This window comes from Phymastichus coffea, unplaced genomic scaffold (assembly GCF_024137745.1).
Source record: "Phymastichus coffea isolate CEN01 unplaced genomic scaffold, Cenicafe_Pcof_1.1 PCOF00211, whole genome shotgun sequence".
Lineage (NCBI taxonomy): Eukaryota > Metazoa > Arthropoda > Insecta > Hymenoptera > Eulophidae > Phymastichus > Phymastichus coffea.
Window position 1 is genome coordinate 131,456 of NW_026707022.1, and position 9,458 is coordinate 140,913.

Consider the following 9,458-nt stretch of genomic DNA (forward strand, 5'->3'; position numbering starts at 1 on the left):
CATTAGTTGTAAGCAAAAATTTTGCCACATATATGCGTATAAAAAACATGCGATTAGAAAACATAATGACACTAAAAATAACATTGATGTTAATACATCTCTTATATTAGATGACCTTCAAGATGTAGCGGAACCAACTAGTGTAAGCGAGATTGAGTTAATACAAAAAGATGTAGCTTCAATTATAGATAGCGTAACAGAGCCAGTTTTGAGTCTTGAAGAGTTTTCTCGATCAATCGCTAGAAAATCTGCTTTATTGGTAGCAAAATATTTTGCTAAACCCTCAATGAACCGCAAAAATATTTTAGAAATAATTAATTCTTTTTCGCAATTTTATAAAATATCCTTATTATATTTAGAAAATAAATATAAAGCAATGCCAGAACTAAGCGTTGAGCTTTCCTTAATTCGCAATGCTTTTAGTATGTTCAAATCTGAACACCTTGTAATTAAATATTTTATTGATCAAAAAACTTTAATTATGCCTAAAGCTGTGCCGATAACTACTTATCTAAAATGTAAAGTTATGAAAGGCCATTATAAAAACGAGCGTGTACACGATCACGTACAAATCGTGCCTATCAAAGCTTTATTAACACAGTTTTTGCAATTACCTGGCGTATTTAGTTCTATATTGTCAAATATAAAAATATGTAAAAAAAGTGACACATTTGATTCTTTGTTTACTGGCAGATTGTACCAAAAGATACAGATGACTTTCGTAGATGAGATTATAATACCACTTATGATTTATAGCGACGATTTTGAAATAAATAATGTTATTGGTTCACGTAAAGTTCTCCGAAAAATCGGAGCAGTCTACTTTAGTATTCTCGGTATGTCTTGCGAATATTCCAGTCAGCTAGAAAATATTTTTTTACTTCAATTGCATAAATATTTGAACCATAAAAACTTAGGCAACGAACCGGTTTTTCGGAGATGTATCGAAGAATTAAGTGAATTAGTTAAAGAGACTCTATTATTCGAAAATAAAAAAATTCGCTTTGTTATTTTCCAAGTAGTTAGCGACAATTTAGGTATAAACTCCATTTTAGGATTTACCAAATCATTTTTAGCGAATAATTGCTGCCGGATGTGTACTGCCGATAAAAATAACAGACAAAGTCAAACTAAAGCAGATCCTTCGCTTGTAAGAAATGTCCAAAACTATGAAAGAGATTCTCGCGCGAAGAGAAACGGAATTGAGGAAATTTGTATATTTCATAAGATACCTTTTTTTCATGTAATGGATAATTCCTGTGCGGACATCATGCATGATTTGTATGAAGGAGTTTGTCGGTATGATCTGGGGCAGATTCTTAATTATTTTGTTAATAACAAGTCTTACTTTACACTAGAGGTGTTAAATTGTAGAATAAATTGTTTGAACAAAATTTGTTTACAAGACAAAAACATTTTACCCGAAATACGAGAGAGCGTTTTAAGTAAAAAAATTTTTATTTGTTCGGCAAGCGAAATGGCGTTTATAATTGAATATTTTGGTATACTAGTAGGAGATTTAGTACCTAAAAAGGACAAGGTTTGGTATTTTTACTGTGTACTCAGAGAGATGTGTAACTTAATTAAAAGTCCTGTAGTAAGCGAACTATTATTGGAACGGCTTGAAAATGTCATTGACGAGCATCACTCACTTTTCATAAAATTATTTAAGAAAACACTCAAATTTAAATTTCATGTTCTTCTTCATTATCCAGAATTAATGAGGTCACTTGGACCTTTGATTCAATTTACAGTAATTCGTTTCGAAGGCAAACATAAAACATTTAAAGATATTGCAAATTCAATTACTTCACGGGTTAATCCCGAATACAGTCTTGCTCTGAAACACCAGCTTCAAGTCTCTTACCGTTTTTTATGTAAAACTGGGTTTGAAACGCGATTAGAAAAAGGTTCCATAGAGCTAACTCGAATAGAAATGTTAGTTGATTGTAAAAAATTCTGTTCAACATTGTCAAATTTACTCAATTGTTCTGAATATGAAATTGTTAAGTGGGCTCGAATTAATGGCACTCTGTACAAACAAGGCTCCGTCATATTTATAAACAATGATAACGTAATAATTAAACTAGGAAAAATTTATCATATAATAGTAACCTTGCGAGACGAAGTAGTATTCGTCTATAAAAAACTACTTAACGTTTCTAATAATACGCACATAAATGCTTACGAAGTCGTAGAACGAAACGATTGGCACTGCATTTATTACAACGATCTTGCCGATTTCATACCTTCTTGCGATCATTTGATGAGTGATGGTAAACGTTATGTTCCTTCAAGAAATTAACATTCTCTTATAATAATTTGATATATTGTATAAGGATATATAAGACTTATTGTATTTTAGTTAAGTTACAGCATTATTCAATAAAAATATTTTAAAAAATAATTTTTTGTTGAATTATACATTTATGTATACGAAGTTCCAAATAATTACCAAATAGATAAAAATTACATTGATTAAACTTAACTGAATATTTAATCAAATATATGAAATAGTTTTGCTAAAGTGGGTTATGGATTCAATCAATTTAATTATGTTCTGTTAATGAAAAATTTAATAAGTTCAATAGAATTATTTTTTCATTTCTGTAGTTCAGCTCTCACGACTAGATGGCGCATTTAGTACTTGACTGCAAGCGGCTGATTATTATGTTGGTTAGTATATAAGACTGAAAAAGTTTAGGTTTATGAGCGTGCGTTTAGAATGTAAGGAAATATGTATTTGCGATCATTGTGCGATTATTTGTAATTAATATCTTGTCTCATCGATTTAATTCGACAATTGAACTAAGATAACTAAATATTAATTATTAATTGATATTAATATATAATATAATATAATATAGATAACATAATAACAAAACAAATTTCAGAAAAAAATAATGCCGCTTTATTCTGCAGTTGAATCATATCAATCATTTAAAATGCAAATTGGTTGTGATTAAATTAATGTAATGTGATACATTTAATTAATAAACAAAATTTATTTTATTATATGGAAGTTCTATTCAATTAAATATCTTTCTTACTTCACTGAAAAATTGTATTATATTTGTAAACAGAAAAATTAATCATATACGTGATTTAATTATTTCAATAAAAGAATCCATCAGTCGATGATATATAGACACAATCCAAACCAATACACTGTTATTTCATTGAACGAACTATTCGGTTCAATTCAATAATCAGTGTATTTGATAAAACAATCAATTGATTTTGAAGGAAAACAATTGCCTTGTATATCTGAATCTATTACTGCAATGATACAGGCTATCAATTTAGTTAGATATTAATCGAATTTAAAAATTCATGTCAGCATTTTCCCTAAACAGCCATGTAAATCAATATGGTAAATTAATATGGTTTACTACATATTTCATCAGATCGATCACTGAACAATCGCTTCACACACGTCACTTCGTCTTTCCTACTAAAGATTATATCACGCCAGTTACATGAAAGATCAATATAAATAAATATATTGATATTGTCATGAATCTGTCACTTGTTTTTATTAAATATTTAGTATACCTGATTAAACTTTTCATGAATTCAAGCAAATAGTAATCGTTTCATTTTTGTGATTTCGTCATTTCATTGAAATCATCCGATAAATAAATCAAATATTGAGTTTATTGAAAAGCATCTATGAGTAGATTCATGAACAGGATATTGGTTGTGACAACATATTATATTCACTCAATGAAATATTTCTTGGAACTAAATAAATTTTTAGTACAACGAATAATACTTTTTACTGCATCTATCAATTCATTTATCTTTATCAGTGTACAATAGACAAATTGATTGGATTAAATATTTAATGGATTGCCGGCGATTAAATAATTTTATTGAATCTATTCTATTTTTATTGAATCGACGAACTTTTTTTCTCAGTGCAAGTCTTGCTGATTAATGGTTTCGCGTCACGCTTTCTATTAATGTCGTTTCTAACACAAGCTCGTGGCCCTACAGCTTTAGTGGCCCAAGCTGTACTTGTAGACATCTAATTACACTATTAAACGATAAGTAACAACTATTCGCCTTCTTTCAATCGCTCTTCTCTTCGAATCTCCGGAACGCTCGAGAGCTGGTCGAGTGCGCATGGCGACCCTCAGCTAGGCTTGCCCCTCATCAAACTTGTAACCCGTATAGCCGTAACAGCGCTTATCCCGTATATAGTTTATAAATACCTATTATAATCTAAGGCCGTCAAAGTATTGACATTAAAAAATTATGAAGAGAATAAAATCGCTTCCCATTCAGGATTTTATATAGGTTCCTATATAGGATCGTATGTGAGATCCCTTGCGGAAATTCGATAGGAAATTTCACATGGAATCTCACATTAATTTTATATTCAACAATTAAATGAATAAAAATAAGTACTTAATATGGTGAATAATTTTAATGCTCTTAAATTACTTTTATTTTTAGAACATATAAATTTATTGAATATATATCTATCCGTTATAAAGTTTAGTTTCGAATAAACATTATTAAAGATAAAGAGAAACACAAATCGATAGATTGTTTTATAGATAAAATACCGTAAAGTAACTTCGGCTGATGTGATACAGAAATTTATTCAAAAAATTTTTTAAAATTAAACTTATAAATGTAAATATAACCTTAAAATTGATACGAATAAATAAGTAAAAAATAACAGTTATATTGCTCAATATGAAAATATTGAAATAGAATTTCTGAAAAAGACGTCTCCAAACAAGCAGAAATTTAAAAGAGAAAATATCTGCAGTTATGAAGAAATCCTACAAAAAGTTTTAAATCGTAGATAAACATATTAAAAAACAAAGAAAATTAAATTTTCATTCACAGTTATTAGGTATATAAAAATAGACGAAGCGGAAATTACTTGATACATAATTGCCTGTTATCTACGTGTAATTAGCTAATATTTGAAAATCACTATTATGTTTTGAAATTATAACTAAATCTGTGAATATAAACGTCATTCAATTTTTATTTACGAATTAAAGTTGATGGATGTTAAGCATATTAAGGCATAGGACTATTTTATGTATGAAGATCAATATGAATACAAACGAGAGATGAGTGCGAGATATGTGCTTAACAACACTAGTGCAATAAACAATTGATAAATAATTGAGCTGATAAAAGTCAACTTTTTGCTCGTGATAGTCAGTATCGGTTAACCCTTTTCCTCCCAAATAACACAAATTTTTTCTTAACTTTCATCCTCATATCTTTTAATGAAAACATCGTATGAAAAATTGATCAAGCATCACATCTTGTAGATTTTGACCTCCTCTTTCGAATGCCGTTGACAAAATTTACCTAAATTGTAAGCCGGAAATGTTATAGGCCGGTTTTCCGGAAAATTCACAAATTTTTTGCGTTTTTTTTTCTAAAAAAAGTATATTTTGAAATGGAAAAGCACACACCATTGGAAACACTGTTATCGGTGTTATAGATGTCTTTTCTTTCAAATGCCGTTGGATTTTTTCCGAAATTCAAAATGGCCAACACACAATGGCGTTCGAAAGGAAAAATTTTTTTTTTAAACTTGACGAATTTTTTTCTCCAAATCTATCAAGTTTAGTGAAAAATTTCTAGGAACAAAAATGTCTTAAAATTAGTCAAGAAATACTCTCAAATTTTTTTACAGCGAATTTGGAAATTTCTATTTTCCGATTTTCCACGAATTCGAAAATTAACTCTCTCGCCTAAGGTCCTATCGCGTCACGATCAGGAAAATCGACTTTTAGCGAGGGTAGCAAAAAAAATAATTGTTAGACTTGAAATTTTTTAAAATTTTGTGAAACCAATTTGAAAAAAATGTATACTAGGTATAAAATTGATTAATTTTTTACTCAAAAACTATTGACTCAATAAAAAAATTCATAATAACAAAAGAGTCTTAAAATTTACTAAGGAGTATTCTCAATTTTTTTCAGAATTTTCCGAGTTAATTTTCGAATTCGTGGAAAATCGGAAAATAGAAATTTCCAAATTCGCTGTAAAAAACTCTGAAAAAATTTGAGAGTATTTCTTGACTAATTTTAAGACATTTTTGTTCCTAGAAATTTTTCACTAAACTTGATAGATTTGGAGAAAAAAATTCGTCAAGTTTAAAAAAAAAATTTTTCCTTTCGAACGCCATTGTGTGTTGGCCATTTTGAATTTCGGAAAAAATCCAACGGCATTTGAAAGAAAAGACATCTATAACACCGATAACAGTGTTTCCAATGGTGTGTGCTTTTCCATTTCAAAATATACTTTTTTTAGAAAAAAAAACGCAAAAAATTTGTGAATTTTCCGGAAAACCGGCCTATAACATTTCCGGCTTACAATTTAGGTAAATTTTGTCAACGGCATTCGAAAGAGGAGGTCAAAATCTACAAGATGTGATGCTTGATAAATTTTTCATACGATTTTTTCATTAAAAGATATGAGGATGAAAGTTAAGAAAAAATTTGTGTTATTTGGGAGGAAAAGGGTTCAAACACCTTGCTTTCACGCTGGATTAATTCATCTAAATAAATACATTCACACTGAACTTTTTCTCGTACTTTATTTATCTCGAGCTGCAAGCTATATAGATATCTTGACATAAAGCTACAGACTTTATCTCTATAAAATATTAACTCAATACTAAATAAAAGTTTCTAATTCCAGCCAAGGTCTTCAAGTAATAAACAAAGGATATAGCTTTAAGCTTACCCATTAATATGGCCGTCTGTTTAAAATATTTAAGCAGCAAGACGAGGAGATTTTTGACGCTGCATAAAATTAAATTTCAATCAATCGAGCTAAACAATAATTAATAAAGAACAAAGTAATATTAAATTTTATTTGCTTTGACTTTAGTTTCATGGTACTACTCAACTTGCCAACGTTGTTACAAAATTCAGAGAAAAGTAACCAATTTACTTACAATAAAATAGAAGTGAAATGGCTTTCTTTTCCTATCGCTCTTGGCAGATAATTGAGAAATTAGAAATTTATTGTTGTCTCTGGCCGTTTCAAACTCAGCTAAAAAGCTATGTTTCTGTTGTCTTCGCTATTATACATGTAATCTTGTCGACGATACCGACGGTAACGTTAATTTTCGCACATATTTTATAACATGTATTGAATAGGTATTTTCGAAAAAACGAACTTATAATGACCGATACTATATTATTTAGATGATTCGATTATGGAAAGAATCAAGAGTAAATCTTAGTATTGCCATGGAAATTTTTTTGTCGCAATTAGCTATGATAGCCATAATATTGCAGAATTTCACGCTTATGATTCACGTGACAGAAGTATACAAGTGGAATATTTTGTTTTCTCCGAGGAAGAATCCGTCATAATTATTTCTCATATTGCAGATACAAAAGATTTATAAGCAAATAAATACTCACTACAGAACGCTTACCGAAGTACAATATGCCTACGTATTGAACAAGTCTGCTGAGAAGGGCCTGAAATATTTCATACAATGGGGAGGTGAGCTATTGATTTGTTTGAATCACTTCAATTTTTGCCCGTTTTTATTAATAATATCGATTGATCTCTCTCACCTTTTTAGCCTATGTTATGCCATGTTGTATAATCTTTTTCACTCTAAATATAGTTGAAGCAGTTGTTGATTCTTGGATCAACAACGCTAAAGTCGAAAAGATATTTCCGTACCACGCCGACTATAGTTTCTTGATAGACGAAGACAAGCATTATTTTTTTATAATATCTCAGATGACTTTTGTGCTTATTTACTCAGCTGTAATAGTTATCGTGCATGACTTGCTCTTCATAATGACTGTGAGACACATATGCGGAATTTTAAAAATCGTTCAGTAAGTATGTTATCTCAGTGAACTATTTCAATTTTACATTTTTATTAACAGCGTGGTTTTGAGAGGAAAGTGTAATGAATATGGCAAGTTAACAAACGAAACAATATATTGAAATAAAATTTGAGGTATGCTATGCGCAGATGTAAACTGTTGCGGAATGACGCGCACGTACTAGGTTGATGACTTCGTGATGAGGAGCAGACAATGCTCACTCGTCGAAATGTCGTGTCCATCTAACTGTTCGCGTAGGTACAACGAAACACCTCGCCTATGTTCTTCCTATCAGAGGACCTTTTGCCTAGTTCCGAGGAGAGAAGAAAAGGCGTAAAAGATAGAGAAAATACAAGATGGAATGAAACCTTTTTATTTAAACAATTAATTTTACATTGTGTTTTTTCATTTAGCAGATTTTCATAAAAGATTTGATGTATGTTCGACTTTAGGATACGTTTACAAGAAGCTTCTGGATTTTTAGAGGAATACGAATGGAATATGTTGGATTTTTTAACTGCGAATAAAAAAACTAACGAAGCTATGGTACGAGCTATTCAGTTACATAACGAAGCATTTGAGTGTGTATAAAAAGCCATAATATAATATTTATTTCAATATCGTTTTAATGTTTTATCCTGATGTTCTTATAGAATGATATCAACGATTGAAAAAATCTTTAGCTTTACTTGGCTCGTACTACTCATGTTTAATACGTGTATATTTAGTATTGGACTACATCTGGTTAGGCAGTTTTAAATTCGTGGCTTATAACACAATGTACATTTACGTTAATTGTTCCCTTTTAGGTTCTGTTGAATAGTGAGCGTCTAATAGATATTCTTAGATATGGTACAATTTTCAGTGTGTTCGCTTTAAATTTTCTGATAATATTTTTACATGGCCAAATGATTATCGACTCTAGTTCGTCTGTGTTCGAAGCTTGGTAAGTCGATAATGCGGTAACTCTATATACCTATAAAGTTCATGAGCGATTTACATCCAACTGCGTGATCTTAGTTGCAACGTCAAATGGTATCTCGCTTCCCCGAAGACGAGGAGATTGTTATTGATAATGATGATGCGAAGTTCCAGACCATGTGTAATAACTGGTGGGGGCTTCTTTATTCTATCAATGGAAACCTGCGCAAAGGTTTGTGTAATTGGCATTATTTCGCAGGATTCTTTAGATTCGTGTAAAGTTTTAATTATCATTGCAAGATGATGAAAGGCGGGTACTCGTATTTCTCCGTATTCTCTCGGAACTAACTCTATCGAAGTCTGGTTTCGAACGTCGAGCTGACGAAATGACGATGGATATATGCGATTTTTGGTATGAAGTTCACTTTTAACAGCCGAATGTACTGTTACGACGGGTTTATTGAATCTTGAAATATTGTGTTTTTGATACATAATTGTAATACGAAACAACATATTTATGCGGTAATTCAATTCCATACTTAGTTGTAGACAGCAGTAGTAACAAATATTAATGTAAATGTTTCTAATTTTCACATGTCTACTTTCGTAATATATATAGAAAAGAACTCAAAAAAAGTATGTTAAATATGTTGATCACTTAGGAAATATACCATAAGATTATTGACTCTAGTTACT